The sequence below is a fragment of the Triticum urartu genome, chromosome 3 (assembly GCF_003073215.2).
Source record: "Triticum urartu cultivar G1812 chromosome 3, Tu2.1, whole genome shotgun sequence".
NCBI lineage: Eukaryota > Viridiplantae > Streptophyta > Magnoliopsida > Poales > Poaceae > Triticum > Triticum urartu.
In genome coordinates, this window is record NC_053024.1 from 715,314,174 (window position 1) to 715,332,256 (window position 18,083).

Sequence of the window (18,083 nt, forward strand, 5' to 3'; positions counted from 1 at the left end):
AGGAGAATGATGAGAATCATACATCAAGATTTTAGTGGGTGAGCTGTTATCTAAACTTACAAGTCATAACTCACAACTACTAAAATTTTGGCAAACACCAAGCGTAATTTGCCAATACATACTGCCTACAATATAGCTGTAACATTTGAACCCTTCTTGGTTTACTAGGAGGTGTCAAATCAACTATAGTTCGTGCCATCACTGTAACCAAGTTATATAGTATGTCCCTTTGTTGATACTTCGGAGCATAATTTTTCGGGTAAATGAATGTTTTATTCAGTGTGAAGTGTACTATATTATGATAGTTATACCGGCTAATTTTTTGTATTGCCCCCGCAAAAAAAATTGTATTGCCATGTGATAACGGTGTTCTACTACTAAGCATGGTCTTAAGGCATATTACTACATGTGCTTCATGCTTCATACTTTTCCCGAACATAGGTTCCTCAAAAATGTTTTCTTATCTGAACATTTATTTGAAGTAGCATTCAGTTATTTTTGTTTTTAGCATATATTCCCGCAGCAACGCGCGGGGTATCATCTGGTTTATTTTAAATGTGCACCCTGGACTGTGTGCTAATCACACAGTACTAGCTAGACTCAAATATTTAAGAACACCAGATTCTGCAACATTAATCTCGCGTTGTTCATTCGAAGCTTTGATTACCAATCTAATTATCGTGTCCCCTCGGTATCTAATTAGGATCCCAACTTCATAAAATAAATGTAGGTTTTAAGTTCGACCTGTAGGTTTCAATTAACCAAAGGGATAAAGCTCTATCTCAACATGTAGGGTTAGCAACCTTAGAAGTTTAAAAATTTCAATAGTTGGGTAATGCACTTATTTTTCCAAGCATGAGAATTGTAGCTATTTGCGTGATGTTATAAGAAAAGAAATTTATAATATTCGGTATGCAGTCACTCAGTGACCAAGAAGAAAGAAGGCTTTTTTGGGAAGAAAGGAGTGGAATTTGTCAAGGACATGACTTGATACACACATACAAAAAAAAAGAGGCTTAATCGGATATGCACGCACTATTTGAGAGGCTTAATCATATGAGATGTCACCCGCTCATGAGAAGCCGCACGGTCACTTTCTGACCGGCAACTAGTACAGCCTAGATCAAGAATCCACACAAGCACTTTCTAATTCATGTGAACTTAAAAAAATGAACTTTCATAGTAAAAACTGCCAGAGTTTCAGTAATTTTAAATTTTCCTGGATTAACATTCAGGAATGTCATATCAAACTTCAAGACTTCAACCAACTTTCCACCTGTTTGTACAACTTTCAAAAAAATAACAAACAAACTTTCAGATATAAAGTGGGCAAAAATTTCACAAAATCATAAAAAATTTAAAAAAATATCCGCCATAAATTTCAACAAATAAATCTGGTCCTTTCAAAATATCATCATAAGTTTCAACAAAAAATTACCAGTGACAACTTCCAACAATTAAATTGAAATCATCTTAAAGACAGTTGGGAATTGAATTGTGTTTAATCAGTTTATTTATCCGGGTAGCTCCATCCTAAAGTGCTGGCAATTGAATAGTATTTCCATCAAAGTTAGTACTAACCAGGTTAAGATAGATTGTCATGCCATTGACATGTTGAAAATACAGAGAATAGTCATTGACACCATATGCATACTTTGTATGCCATAAAATAATTTAACCACTATAATTTTATTTATGTCCTACAGTGAAGAACTTAGATAGTTCAATGCTTTACAATATACTTCAAAATAAAAATACTTGTAACTAACGAAAACATCAACTACAAAAAAGCGTAAAGCTTTAATTACACACGCATGATGTCTCAAGATTGCTAACCCGTAAGGGTGCACTGGTTAATGACTAGTGACATGAATCAAATGCACACAACTTCGCTTGTTATAGTTAAGTGGCTGAAAATGAATTACACTACTGCTAACCGGTGAGACTGAATTTATCATCTAAATGTGAATATAAATTTGTTTGTTGATCATATGAATTAAGGTTAACAACCATTTAAAACAGGTTAAGGTACCTCTCTTTTGATCTGTGCATAACGCAAGTGGCCATATATTTTGCTTCAGGATTGTTATGTATCATTGACATGAAGACGACATGTGATCAACATGGTTAATGGGGAAACAGACAAAGACAACTCTTGACTGAAAATGAGATTAATCAAACACACAAAACATCACTCGTTACAATTAAATGGTTCAAAAGAGACTGATTTTATTATCTAAATTCATACATTATATATTTGTTGATAATAGCAATTAAGGGCAGCATCTGTCAACCACAGACTAAGGTATCTCTCTTATGATCTGTGTATAACACACGTACTTATGCCAAAAGTTCATATACACATGTTTTTACAGGAAACTACTCCCTCCATTGCTAAATATAAGTCTTTTTAGAGATTTCAAATGGACTACAACATACGGATGTATATAGACATATTTTAGAGTGCAGATTCATTCATTTTGCTCCGTATGTAGTCCCTTGTTGGAATCTCTAAAAAGACTTACATTTGGGAACAAAGGAAGAATGATTGTACTAGCCATTTAAACAACCGATTACATGCCCAAATCAGAAATTTATTGATGAATGAAACCAGAATGTCAAGTGCTACTACGTGCTTAAATAGCATTTTTGTGTTGGTCAACATCCCATTTTAAGGAAACGCCTCATGTTCCAACAGAACTAGACAACTGATAATCCATTTAGCATGCAAAATCTAGAATGAGTAGGAACACTGAATAGCAAGTACAAGGAACCTAAAAGAAGTGTATGTTTTCATGTAAGACCGCGGGGAGGCGTCGGATGGGAGGCCGACCCGCATGAGGGGAGGCTGCAGCCAACGGATGAAAGCGGGTTGGGAGGACCATCTACGTGAGACATGAACAGGGAAGGGAGTGATGGCGGAGGAGACGGCATGCATGCATGGGGCAGAGCCATGGCAGTTTAATGCATTTTGTGAGAGAATTGATGGTGTGCCTTGTTTCAAGGAGGAAGGCGAGAGATTAAAGGAACATGAGCGATTCAACATGATGAAATCGGCGGCGGCAGTGACTGGATTGAGAGGAGGAGACATTGATGGGGCCGGCAATGGCAGAGGTGCGGTAGAGTGCGAGGATTTGGTTGGGTGTGTGGAAAGTTGATGTGTACGGTGTGCTCCTCTCCTCTCCTCTCCTCTAAACGTTGGCGTTGGTTGGGCAAGACGAGAAACGTTTGTTGGGCAAGAAGAAAAATAGTGAAAGTCTGGGAGCTCCGGGGACTCGGCTGGTGGATATGGACGACACTGGAGCTTCGTTAATGAAAGAATGGAGCACGTACATATTCAAAACACGGACTTTTGCTGGAATCAGGGAAGAAAGAAGAAGACGAAGAAGAAGCGACGGAGGCTACCATGGATGTTGAAACTTCCGAATTTGCCGGAATCGGTGAAGAAAGAGGAAGAAATATGGAGGGCTAGCTTAGCTTGTCGGCGCGGCTGGTGCTCGACGGACGGCCGGCCGTCCCGCGGACATGCATGCATGCCCGTCGGAGACGAGGACTCGGTGCACGTGGACGGACGGCGCCTAGGTTCAGAGGGAGATGTTGCCGGATTCCGGCTGGGAAACTCGACGGCGTGCGTGCCGGACGTTTGAGAGCTAGGCCGGGACAAGAGTGCATGCCAGCCGTTTCTGTTTTCAACTTTTTTTTAGGGGACCAACCTTTTTTTTGGTAATCGTGCGTGAGGAAAACGATTCACGATCAAGCACGATTTCACGGGTGCGTTCGGCCGTTCCGTTGCGTGCTCTTCCTCGTTTTGGTGCGTACCTGCGTACGCGTACTACGTAGCATCAGGATCCGGAAACGGTTTTCCTCCATAAACGTTGTGCCTCTATCGTACCACATACGCGCCGACTCGGACCACCAGTCCTCGATCGATCAGTGCTACCGCCTACCGCTAGTATATAATGAGGCAGTCTCCAGCTTGGATCTCTCCATCAAACCAAGCCATCCAGAGCAGAGGAGCGCTAATTAACCAACAACACGTAAGTAGGCCAGATCGATCCAAGAGCCAGCGAGAGAAACTAGCAGATCGACGACATGGGGTGCTCCATGAGCCGCCTCCTCAAGACCACTGTCACGCTGGTCATCCTCGTGCTTCTTCTCATGCCCGGGGCCTTAGCCGCCACAAGCTTCGATGCCTCACGAAGCCAACAGCTGCCACTGCCGCGAGGGACGGTCAAAGGGCCGGAGAGCGTCGCCTTCGACGGCCAGGGCCAGGGCCCCTACAGCGGCGTCTCGGACGGCCGGATCCTCAAGTGGAATGGCGAAAAGCTAGGATGGACTACCTATGCATATGGACCCGGCTATGATAGCAAGACCTGCACGCCGTCCAAGTTCAGCCCGGAGACTGAGGCTGCCAGGGAGAGCCGCTGCGGCCGCCCGCTTGGCCTACGCTTCAACCAAAAATCGGGCGACCTATACGTGGCCGACGCGTACAAGGGTCTGATGCGGGTAGCGCCGGGCGGCGGGGAGGCCACCGTGTTGGTCAACCAGGTTGACGGTTTTCCTCTGCGCTTCACCAACGGTGTTGACCTCGATCAAGTTACGGGTCAGGTCTACTTCACCGACAGCTCGATGAACTATCAAAGGTCACAACATGAGATGGTGACTCGCACCGGGGACTCGACGGGCCGCCTCATGCGCTACGACCCACGGACATCGGATGTCACGGTGCTCCAGGCGGGCATGACGTACCCTAACGGCGTCGCGCTCAGCGCCGACGGCACCCATCTCGTGGTCGCATCTACCGGACCATGCAAGCTGCCGAGGCACTGGATCAAAGGGGTCAACGCAGGCACATCCGAGCCTTTTGCCGACCTGCCCGGCTATCCAGATAACGTGAGGCCCGACACTAAAGGAGGCTACTGGGTGGCGTTGCACCGCGAGAAGAATGAGTTGCCCTTTGGTCGTGATAGTCATCGTCTCGCAGTCAGGGTCGGTAATGATGGGAAGATAGTTGAGGAGATGAGAGGGCCAAAGAAGGTGAGGCCCACCGAGATTACGGAGAGAAGCAATGGCAAGATCTACTTGGGTTTGGTAGAGCTTCCTTATGTCGGTGTTGTTAAGCGCAAGTAGAAAACTATTATAGTAGATGCATATCATGGCTTTTTATTTCTTGTTCTTACCTAAATGTAAATTTTCAATTTGTTTTTTCCGGTTCGGACGACCTATTGTAATAAACGTTTTCTATCAGCAAATACTTATTTGTTCTTTCCTCCATATTAACGTGTATAAAAGCTAAATTCCATCATGTTCTCGTTAAGAAGCAAGCCGGGAAAAACTATATATAGAAGAAGCACTAGACTCACAAATGATGCAGCGATTGTTGTGGCCTACTGCCATGATCGATAGTATGACGCTGCTGTCCGGCTAGCTAGGTTCAGCGACTAGGAGAAACGTGAGGCTCTTTCAAATGAGGTGAAAAATGTTGACGTCCTTCCGCCAGCAATTCCTGTTGAGGCCGAACTGTAGAAATGTAGATGTTTTTGGTGCCACAGCATGGCTTCAAAATTAATTCCTGTGTGTATCTAATTGAAAGGCCAGTTGCTATTTCCAAAAACAATGACCAGGTTTAATAACACTTGACACCGATGAGCGCCGCCAACACCTTAATCCAACCTCAGTAGCCGCTTCCTTATGTTGGTGTTGTTAAGCGCAAGTAGAGAACAGTAGATGTATAGAATGTCTTTTTGTTTCTTGTTCTTATACCACTAAATGTAATATTTCAATTTGTTTTTTTCTGATTCGGACAACCTATTGTAATCCACATTTTCTACCAGCGAATCATTTGTTTTTTCCTCCATTTTAACATGTATAAATGCTAAATTCCATCATGTTCTTGGTAAGAGGCAAGCCGAAAAAAACTATGTATGGAAGAAGCACTAGAATCACAAATGATCCAGCGATTGTTGTGGCCTTCTGCCATGATCGATAGTTGGTCACCTCGTCGGCCAACGAAGGGCCCAAGCATCCATCAAACTTTACTGGTGCTGGCTTGCTGGCATCTTGATCAACTTCAACGAGTGCTACTTGTTAGATTTATAATCCCGTAGGATCTACTTAACAGATCGTAAGCCAGGCATTAGATCACCTAATAGCACAGATCAGAGAGATGGATTAGATTCTTACCACCAATTGAAGCAGCCATTGGTGTCGACGATGCGAAGTCCCATGCTTGCTCGATGCAGGCTTGATGCAGGCTCGGTGAAGATGCTCGCTGCAGGTAGCGGCGTCCCTCCGGGCGCCACCGACACTGCCTTGGAACAAGGGCAGAGCTTGGAGATGATCTTCCCGTCGTGCAGCGCTCCCCCGGATCGGTTAGGGTTTAGGGATGTGGGGAGCAGAAGTAAACCGTACGAGGACTAGTCTAGCGTAGGTGCCGGCTGCTCCACCATCTTTTTATGTGCGCTGGCGACAGGGGACCAAAACCATAGTTGGTTAGGGTGCCCCCGATCAGGGCGCGTAAGTTGAGATCGAAGAGTACGAACGTTGGCTTGTGGCCTTCCTGTTTCTCTCTTTAACGTAACTTTATTTCTGATCTTTTATTTTCGTTTTGGCCCATTGGGCCTCTAGATCAATACCAACACTACTTACTTTCGTCCGTCGGCCAGGTCCGCCGTCTTCGGGGGACCTGGCATGCCTACCGCGTCGGCCGGCATGGGGACATCCGCCGTCGTCTGCAAGAACGTACGGTGACCATGCCCAAACAGTTTTTGATTATGTCGTACTAGTATAGTCACTGGATGGATCAAACTTGATTGACATATACAATTGTTTGACGTTAACCATTACTGGTACAACATTTCCCGGCCTTTGTATGGCGCCCTGGCCTGCGCCGACCCTCGTTGAAGCCCCGCACCGCCACGAGTGTTTCGGACATGGCCGACTCCGGCGTCACCCATTAGAAACCCACCATCTCCGTGGTCGCCTTTATCTCGCAGGCCGCCGAAGCTCGTCAGGACGGTGCCATGAGGCCGGTGAGATCCATGACCGGGACGGAGAACTTGTGGTGGCTGTGGTAAAGAGTTGGTGTGTCGTCGAGGGGAAGGGACTCGGGTGGGTGGTGGAAGATGGCTGCGATTGTGTCCAGTGTCCAGGACTCGGGTGGGTGGTGGAAGATGGCTGCGATTGTGTCCAGTGTCCACACCGGCGATCAAGCTGACTTGGTGGGATTGGAAGCATCATAATGACACCTTCTTTGATAACGATCGTCATTAGTTTGCTCGAGAAGATCAAGTACGACGCTCGGTCCTGCACGAAGGTGGTGACCGGGATTGTGACCACACTCCACCCAATTGTTGCTACTTAAAAGCGCAGCATTGTACATTGGGGTGTTGGACCATCACTAGGGTTGTAAAAATACTTTCACTATTAGGGAAAACCTTATACACAGAATCTTAGCAGCAACGCGGCACAAAAAGAAGCGCTACTGCTAATTAGCAGTAGCGCAGGTTTTTAACCCTCGCTGCTACTAAGTTGATAGTAGTAGCGTGGGTTTTTAACCCTCGCTACTACTAAGCGGTCTCTACCGTGCTCCCGACACATGCCATGGTAGTAGCGAGGGGTATAAACCCGCGCTACTACTAAGTTGATAGTAGTAGCGCGGTTTTATACCCCTCGCTACTGCTAAGTACGAGGTAGGTGAAGTCGCCATATCCTTGGCCGAATCCCCATCTCCTCTCCCAAATCCCTCCTCTCTTCCACCATTCTCTCCTCTCACTTTTCATACGCTCTCATATGGACCTCTTGCCCATGCGCCCATCCATCTCCGTGGCGTCGAAAGAGGCCACCGCCTCGCGCCACCGGCGTCTAGGAGCTCGCCGGTCTTCCACCGACGTCTAGGAGGCCGCCGCCCCGCTAATTAGCTGTAGCGGGTCTTATATCCCGCGCTACTGCTATTACTTTCAAAAACAAAAAAAATCTCGATCCCGTGCGTGTTGTCAATGGTAGCAATGGTTCGATCTAGCGATGATTGGCGTCGCAGGAGGCATGAACGGACAGCGGAAGACCAGATCCAGCAGTGGCTGTTGGAGAGGGCCCGTTTATATGGCAGAGCCAGGCCGCGGCGTGGGGCTCCTCTTCCTGACCATGCCAGATAGCTACGGGTCGTCCATGGCGACGACCTGCACGGGCATGGACATGGGAGGGTGAGTCAAACCAGAGGGAGAGAGAGGAAAGGAAAACCGAGGGGGAGAGGAAGGTGATGTAGGGAGCAGCGGAGCTAGTCACCAGTGGTGAGGTGCTCCAGTGTGGTGGCGCAGGGCGGCGGCCTCCTAGACGTCGGTGGAAGACCGGCGAGCTCCTAGACGCCGGTGGCGCGAGGCGGTGGCCTCTTTCGATGCCACGGAGATGGATGGGCGCATGGGCAAGGGGTCCATATGAGAGCGTATGAAAAGTGAGAGGAGAGAATGGTGGAAGGGAGGAGGGATTTGGGAGATGAGGTGGGGATTCGGCCGAGGATATGGCGACTTCACCTACCTCGTACTTAGCAGTAGCGAGGAGTATAAAACCGCGCTACTACTATCAACTTAGTAGTAGCGCGGGTTTATACCCCTCGCTACTACCATGGCATGTGTCGGGGAGCACGGTAGAGACCGCTTAGTAGTAGCGAGGGGTAAAAACCCACGCTACTACTATCAACTTAGTAGTAGCGAGGGTTAAAAACCCGCGCTACTGCTAATTAGCAGTAGCGCTTCTTTTTGTGCCGCGCTGCTGCTAAGATTCTGTGTATAAGATTTTCTCTAGTAGTGATGTGTTATTCAAAAAAAAAATTGTGCGGCCAAAAATATCACATATTCATATAAATTTTTTGCGTACACGATGTATGCAAAATTATATGTTAGATGTGGCAGATGAGGGCTTTTGTTTCCTTCGCCCGGGGATGGCTCGCTCGCGATATCGGGGATCTTTTCCCTTGGTTGCTGGGTCATCTTGGGTGATTCTGGGCGAAATCTTGGTCTTCGATATGGGCTGATGCCGATGGCAATGGGCAATGTGTTCACTTGTTGAAGGCGTCTCCTAAGAATCCACCCACTTCTCTTGGGTGGTCACCATGGCGTGGTTGTGTTCGGTCGACCGCCTTCGGCTTAGTTTTATTTCTTGATTTCTTTTTCTCTCCCAATTTTCAGTGTAGTCTCCCTTTAAATAAACCGGGTCACTGTGTATTTTTTCCCATCCGGATGAAATCCTCGCAGGAACACCCTGCTTGCATCAACAAAAGTGATATACCACCTTTATTTTTATGGATGCAAAATAGAGAAGAGATAAGTGAATAGTAGTATGCTGTGTTGTTCACATATCTTTTTTCGATGTGCAGGCCACACCTTGTTCACATATCTTTCTTCGACCTTGGGTAGCAGGTCAGCGAAGACAACATACCTAAACTACAACCATGAATATAATTTTTCATACTTTCAAGAGGCACCGACGAGCCATATATGCAGCATAGGGTACTAGTTACAGATTATTGTTAAGTAGGCTAATTTGACGCCCTAGTATTTTTAGATAAGCACCAGTAGTATACAAACGCTTCAAGGCACACGTGTACGTATGAATTGCATTGCATGCATACACGTGCAACTCCTTTCTTCCTCTGCTTCCATCACATTCCATGCACACACTTACCTACTATGAACCGGTCTCCAAATGAAGGCCATACGATTGGCATCCATCAGTAAATGATCGAATTTATCACGAAAATCACATCTGGCCGTATAACTAATCTCGTCGCATGTGAGCTGTTCCTCCATTTCCACCTTTCCATTTCCGTTGGATCGATACAGCGTTTCTTTCCACTTGTAGCTGCCCGGCAGCCATTTAACCCCCAACCCATCCCGGCCTCACATTCAACATCCCTAGCTGCAGCAAAATGGAACCGCAGCTCCCTATGGCCGCCGTCGCCCTCAACGCCCCTGCAGCTGCGACTGGCCGGCCGTTGTTCAACATCCCTACCCTCCCTATGGCCGGCGCGGATGACGGCGACCATAATCGGTACACATATATGCACGTACATACTACTAGTTTATTAGCTATCGCTCGTGTATGGATTATCAGATCTAGTTTATGGATTTTCTTGCTGCTAGATTAATTTCATGGCATAATTTAGATAGATGGTTGATTCGCCTTTCCAAGTCTGAAAAACATGGCATGGCATCGATGCCATGAATATCTTGATTTACAGCATACGTACCTGTACGAGGGAGGAGCGGGACTGGGAAATAGTCTTCGCCGACCTGCTACCCAAGGTGTCGGAGCTGGTGTTGGCCTCCGACGTCAAGCCGTGGAGGTGTGTGCAAGCCGTGGAGGGCCGCCACCGCCGACCCGAAGCTGGTGGGCATGGACCCGCGCTACTTCCCGTGGCACTGGGAGATGGCGAAAGGGGATCAGCGCACCGACGACAAGGCCAGGTTTGTAAACAATCTCACCGGCGCCTCCATCAAGCTGCACATCCCTCAGGAGTATGGAGACGTTGTCGCCAGCGCCGAGGGCCTCCTGGTGCTCTTAGCTGATGGGCGGGAGATGCGGCTGTTCAACGCGGTGACCAGGGCCGTCGCCGACCTGCCCAACGTCTTCCTCGAGGACCCGCCGTGGCCAATCGAGTGGAACGCAACAGGACTAGTCTACGACGACGGCGAGGCTGATCCCGCCGTGGTGCTCTATGTAACCGTGGGGCCGCCTAGGGAAATGATCATGCACGCCAAGCCCGGCGACGCCAGGTGGAAAATCAGGGATCCCCCGCTGGTGCTGTCAGAGTCCGGGCTCTCCCTGCGCGGCCGGTTTTACCTGCCAACCTTGGAAGGGGACGTGCTCAGATATGTGCTCCTGCCGCGGCCTCACTACGTGTACGTGGCGACGCAGCACGCTCGCCACAGGCGCAGTAATAACTTGGTCATGAGATCCTTGTTGCAACTGGCCTGCGACGGCGACGAGATCAAGATGCAGCTCGTGCGTGAGACCCTCGGCATCGAGTTAACTGTCGATGGCTTCCCTAGTAAACATGTAGAAGCGGACATCGAGGTTTTCTGGGTGAACGTCGCAGAGGAGAGCCTTACACTTGTGCCGCAATAGGATTTCGCCGATGATTGATCGCCCATGACAAGTTTGACGCTCAGCATGTCGACGCTTGACATCGGCAGTGATGAGTCTGAATCTGATGTCGACGCTCAGTGCCAAGACAGCCATTGCAAAATGTTCCAGCTATATGTGCCAAGACGTCAATGAGTGCCAAGACATTGCTGTATTTTTTTATCAGTTTGTTGTTGAAAAGTTTGCTCTCAGTTGTTCCAATTCCAGTAAAACTTCTAGTTTTATCATTTTGTCTGGAACATTTTTATTATCGACATTTTTGCAATTCTAGAAACATGACGGTGTGTGCTCTCAATTCCTACAAAAGTGATCACATGACACACGTGATAAGCAATCCAAACAATTCAAAGAAAAAAAATCATACAAAAGTGCTCAATGCACTCCCTCCAGTACCCCTATAAACACGCCACTCTGCAATGTTTTCTTATTTCATACTGAAAAATCAAGTGCGGGGACCCAGAAGTTGAACTTAAACAAAGACAATAGATTAACGCACAGCAGGTCAAAGCATCAGCTTTTAACCTCAAACTAGTGCAACAAAAAATCGTCAGGTGGAGTACACGATAGCTACTAAGAGACATCAATCCCTCACCTATGATGTATAAGTACTTCTGAGAGAATGCAGAGTGTAGTCCCTCTGGAGATTCTCCTCATTTTTAATTAAAATTTCAATTTTCTAATGCTCAAGTCATCATCTCATGCATCCTTCTAGCGATATATTATTGTATGTGTTTTATATGCATATAAGAGCTAGCGCTTCCTGTTGTCAATCTCCTTGATGATGTTTTCCTCAATCACATGTTCTATTTTTAATTACCTATAGCTAGTGTAGATATATATATATATGTTCTATTTTAAAATAATATTGTAGATCCTCATACGTTTTTTTGTTCTATTTACTTCTTTTGTACCTAGCTGGAATATTCATCAATTAATGTAAATAAATTCAGCATCTGTTTTTCAGAAAGTTGCTGGTGCTAATAAATAAATGTGATCACTTTGATGTCCATCATCTTGGCATACTGGGTATGCATGCCATTCATTTCGTATATTCCACAAGGAATTTTGATTTGAAGAGAGAGAAAAATAGCACAACAATTGCTTCAGATGTTATTTTTTTCTATTGAGGTTTGCTTCGGTACAACCACCCTTAGAAAAGTGTACAGATTTAGATGCAGTTTAAAGGTGTAGATTATAATATACTCCTTTTGATTAAAATATTAAATTATTCTGATCACTTGTTTAATTGGGATAATAAGGAGTAGAATTAGTTGATTACTAGTCGTCAACCCATGCATCCGCACGGGCTAGTCATTTTGGGAACACATTATGATCTTAACAATGCATTGGATTAAAAAATATTTACATATTTAAGATATATAAAATTCAGAAATTCACCTATAAATCATTAGTATTGAAATCACCAAGCATTTGCTTACTGTATGGCAAAATGTGTGTAATTGGTTATCTCAGAGAAGTAATAAGTTAATGGCAGACCAAATTCTAAAGAATAATCCAGTTTAGGATGTATTCTACATAACATATTTATCTGTCATGCTAAAAGATGTCAGAGGAAATACATTCTCATCTACTGTTGCAAAGTAACATAAATATACTGACAAAGCATTTCACTCTCTCATTTTTTGTCTACTACTGCACTCTGTAATGTATTGCAAGAGCCTTAACTTTAAAGGACTATGATCTTTACCAAACTCCATGAGCTACAAATCACAATTCTCCTAAAAATTAGCCACAAAAAAGGAGAATCAACATGATAGGAAAATTATCTGGCGACTCCACATGTTCATTTGTTTACCATCTGAAATATATCAAATGTAAGCAAAATGGTCTGTAGAAAAGCGAAGGATAAATTAGTTTATATCAGCATAATTAAGAAGATAGCTATGTACCCATAGCATCTAGCTCTCCATAGCCGATACAACCTGATGAATTTAAAGCGTTTAAAATATTTCAGTAACTATATTAGGTAATTACTATCTGTAGATACTTAAGAATTTCAGTCAGTTTGACTGGTTATTGTCATCAAGTAAAAGACCCAAAAAAATGTATTCAAAATCAATCGTCTACTAAAACAAAATTTGAAAGGGACATCTCTGAAACAAAATGTGAATAAATACATTAGCAATGCATCACCATTAGAAACCATTGTCTTAAATATTTAAGTTAATAAACAAATATACCTATAATCAGATCAATTGACAAAAAAATCATCTCCCAAATTATATTTTGGTGGACCCAAGCATGAAATAAAATAGAAGCTACAGGAAAATTTTTATTTAGGAACATGTAGCTAGGCATATATGCACTTCTGTAATCCAAAATGGAAAATTTAAAATAATGACAGAGAAACATGATAATTATTGGCAAATACAAAAATACCAAGTGACATACCAGATAATAATCGAAGCAAACACGCAGAAGATGTAGCTCAAGTGCTGAACTTGTTAGCTTTAGCATTAGATAGCATAACTTGGGCATGGAGTTCGTTTCTACGTCTAGCACATAGACATTTGTCATTTACCTGTTTTAATTATATATATAACCTTGTAAGATGATTCCCTTGATTGTTAGGATAGTGAAATTGCATCATTCAGAGCTATGAACAATATGCAAGTTAGAGTAAAATCCGGTTTATTTGAACATCTTATTAAGAAGGATGTAATACATGCAACAACTGCAAATAGAAATTGTACCTCAAGGCAAAAGGATGGGCTCCTGATTTATGAACGTGTACTATATGTTTGCAAATGACGGAAATCAAGTGGAAGCATAGCACATCAGTTTTACAGAACAACAAAATCAAGTGGAAATCAAGTAACCAAAAGGAAAGAAGACACAGAACGGTAGAATTTACAGAACAACAAAAGTGAACAGTCACCTGGCTATTGTACAGGTTTGCTACCGAGGCTCCTTCAGTCCTTCCTGACACCAAAATTCATCCACCTGCCTGCTTGCACGGCGGGCTTGTGTAAATGTACGTGTTGCTGCTGACTAAAGCATCGGCCATCAACTAACTCTTGGATCAAGCCTTGCTACTTACATGTGCAAGTTTTGCAGCGAGCAAGTATTCGACAGGGTATTCCTCGTCCTAGAGTAATCGGCAAGGGTAACGATATATGCTCCAAGTCAGCTACACGGCAGCACCAAACTAATTTTTAAAAAGAAACATTAGCCGTAAGATATAAGATTTTCGTTCTGAATTTTAGATGCATTTACCAATGTATGTTTTCTATATCTTTCTATTGTTTATCTATCCAATGCAGGGATGATTTGATTAACTGAAGATTATATGCTTCCATTTTTAACACTGGACCATGATAAATATCATATCACACACATATGGTTTGCAGTGCAGATATTACAGATATTAACCGCAAGTGTCACTCACTCATGCATAAAATCGACTACAGAATCATGTATTTCAGTGCAACAGCACGACTACATTCTGTTAGTTCTATACATAAGTATTATTTCTTACAGATCTAAGTACACCACGTATGATCAAATTTCTCTTTGGAAGATTAGGCTGCATGCAGTTTTTTGTCAAACACAAACGCATCTAATATGCCCCAACCAATGGTAGGGGGTAGAGTATAGGCATGTTCAAAACATCCTCAATCGAGACAATATATAGCAAACTAACTCGACAATGCACGAAACATGAGATTCTTATACCCAACCTATATGCATACGTCTTGGTCGTTGTGTCCATCGTTGGCCTGTCCTGGCTACTGCGAGAGGTGACAGCGCATGAAGAGTTGACGGAGACCTTAGACCAAGAGCATAGGAAACATAGACTGGTTGCAAAGAGAGGTGATAGACGACACAGGGAAGAGGAGATGGAGCCCTCTCACAAGGGCATAGCAAGCAGGGGGGTAGCCACAGGCGATCTATCAAGGTGTAGATGAAACTTCGATGTCGATGATGGCATGAACTCACGAACGGCAACAGGAAGTTTTTTTTTCATCGGCTGATTGATAGTTAAATGGCCGTGGATTAGATGGATTAATCTGTCCACAACACGGAGCCGTGGATCTCTTTTTGATGTTTTTTTTCATTGGCTGAGTGATAGTTAAATGGCCGTGGATTAGATGGATTAATCTGTCCACAACACACATGGGTGTGGAGCCGTGGAGCCGTGGAGGAGTCTCTCTTTTTTATCTTTTTTTTTGCATTGGCTGATTGATGGTTAGATGGCCGCACACATGGGTGTAGAGCCGTGGAGCCGTGGAGGAGTCTCTCTTTTTTATCTTTTTTTTTTTGCATTGGCTGATTGATGGTTAGATGGCTGTGGATTAATCTACACCGTTATAATTCGGTCCCACGTGATTAACGGCTAGTAATTTCTGATTAACGTGGTAATTACTTGGGAGTCTGTAATTAGTATAGGTATAGGTATAGATAGATAGATAGATAGATAGATATAGGTAGATGAATGTATGAGAATACCTCAAAATTCTTTCTCTTACATGTGTAATTGGGTCATATATTTTCTCTAGATGCCAGATGTTCCGTATCTAATCAAACTGAAGTTGTAATCATGCTGGAGCTCATATGTCTAGACTCCTTCTACAGACAGTTAAAATATTTGAGGCGGCTTCTGTACACAACCCTCTGTGAATGAAGGATTCTACATGTGCAAGCATCCAGTCAGCTCTCTCTCCCTCTCTCCCCCCCTCTCTCTCTCTCTCTCTCTCTCTCTCTCTCTCTCTCTTCCTTAGCATTGTTTTGTTTGTTCTCCTCTTTATGCGCACTTCTATAGACAAGTACGTGCCTAATAATCTTGCTTTTTTTTGTTCTTCCTCCACATACTCGTGTTGGCTTGGGTAGGTTGTTGAATGTGGTACTTATGACTGGAGGGAGCTGCGAAGGGGAAGATGAGATACTTGCGCCCTCATAATAAACAACTGAGTTCCCAAAGTTCTTTTGACAAATGTGTAGGAATTTCCTAATTAGACCAAGCAAGTATTATTGTAATCTTTTTCTGCAATTCCTTGTAGTTCTAGTTCAACATGTCCACAAAATGGATGAAAAGAGTCTATAATATATATGCGGGGTGGACAATTAAAGTTAATGTATCATATCCATATGGGTGGCAAAATAGTGTCATATATGCATTAATATCATGAAAATTACATCTTAGGTGGTATAAGGACCGATGCAGTCCTAGTAAGCTCTACCCCTGCTTAATGCTTAGGTTGCACTTACACACATGGACGTCGTTTATGAATACTACCTCCGTCCTGGTTTATTGGTCCCTTTAATATTTTGTGCTAAATTTTGACCATAAATTTAACTAAGAAAATAAAAATACATGTCACCAAAAAATATATCGTACGTTTCGTATTTAAACATAGTTTTCAATGACAGTATTTTTCAATTACATGCATTACCATATAGTTAGTTAAATTTAAGGTCAAAATTTGGCATAAAATGCGAAGGGGGCCAATAAACCAGGACGGATGTAGTAGATCTATGCAAAGATGACCAAAGAATAAATCATCATATGCATCCATGTCCATGTTCTTGATGCGTACCATACCATATTGGTAGAGTTAACCTATCGTTCAGCCTTCTGTTGAGAGAAGTTTTTTTTCATTGATTGAGATGCTCTTATCTTTTAGCTTGTATCCAACACTCAAATGGTAGTTCGCATGATGACTTTTCATGTCTTATGGCAGTTTGCAAACTGTTGTAAAAAGTAAAGCATGTCTTATGCTAGTTATTACTATCATAAAATGTTCTCATTGGCAATCTGTTCATCTGCCTTGCAAGAAAAATGGTTCATATGCCTCTCCAAAAATAATATGTGCGTCTGATTACTACATTGATCGAGGATGCTTGCTTCATGTCAAGCTGTCAAGTTGTGCAAAATCTAGTGGAAAGTTGTCAGACAATACCACACTTTGCAGAATCTAGTCTAATCTTGTGAAATGTTAGAAAATGGGGTGGAACCGTATTATAATATCGTACGAATTGTAGTCGATTTGTACAAATCTGCTAGCTTTTAATTACCTGCCACGATCAAAGAAACGAGAGTAAAGCTAGCTAGCCTCAAGATGCCCTTTGGGTGGATGCGACGCCTACCTGACATCTCTCTCCTCAAAACTTCATGTGGATACTAGTCCAATCCAGCCCACTAAATTGATCTCGTTCCTTTGATCGATCATCTTCCTCCTCAAAACCACCAATTGTTTCCCAAAAGAGATGCAACATTTAACTACCATCGCCCCACCCCATGCATGTGCTGCCTCCTCCTCCATTACGCCCTCCTACTATTTGTGCCGCAAGCTCCGCGTGCAATCCAACCTGCTTTGTTCTATTGGATGTCCCTTCATCTCATGCACCTCACGCAGATCAACCTCCCATCCAACGCCTCTCCGGTGATTGAGTTTTTTTTATGTGAACCTTGATTTTGGAGTTTATATTTGTTTTTCGCTTTGATGGTCACCTGTTGGGATAACCAGGTTTGTGCAATCGTGTCATTTCCTTTCTGCCATTAGAGTCAGGAAATATTTGGAGGCAACTAGCATGACTCGGATCAAATTTGCTTCCTATGTGGTCAAGAAATGTTTTATTCTACACTTGGTTACTGAATATGGGTTTTGCACAAATCGTTATTTTGAATCCATATGATTTTGTTTGCACATCTTTAAAGTAAAAAAGGGGATATCTTGCTATGTATTCGTTTGAATGCCCTTGTTCACCTTCTATGCGTAAATATCACTTTCCCAAGAATTGCCACTTTTTCTATAACATTGGAATAACTCAAACGGTGAGAACAAAACAAGAAATTAAGATGCCTATAGTGTTTTTCACCTATCGTTGTTCTTTCAAAGGAGCTCAACAATGATGCCACTATTGTTATAATAATGAAGCAACCAAAACAGTTCTAACATAAGGCTTAGAAAGATGACCGAAAA

The 18,083-nt window shown here is 43.5% G+C and overlaps 1 pseudogene; it reads left to right on the forward strand.

Moving 5' to 3' along the window:
- The first annotated feature begins 4,092 nt into the window (after window positions 1-4,092).
- Window positions 4,093-11,121, forward strand: LOC125549366 (annotated as a pseudogene).
- The last annotated feature ends 6,962 nt before the right edge of the window (window positions 11,122-18,083 follow it).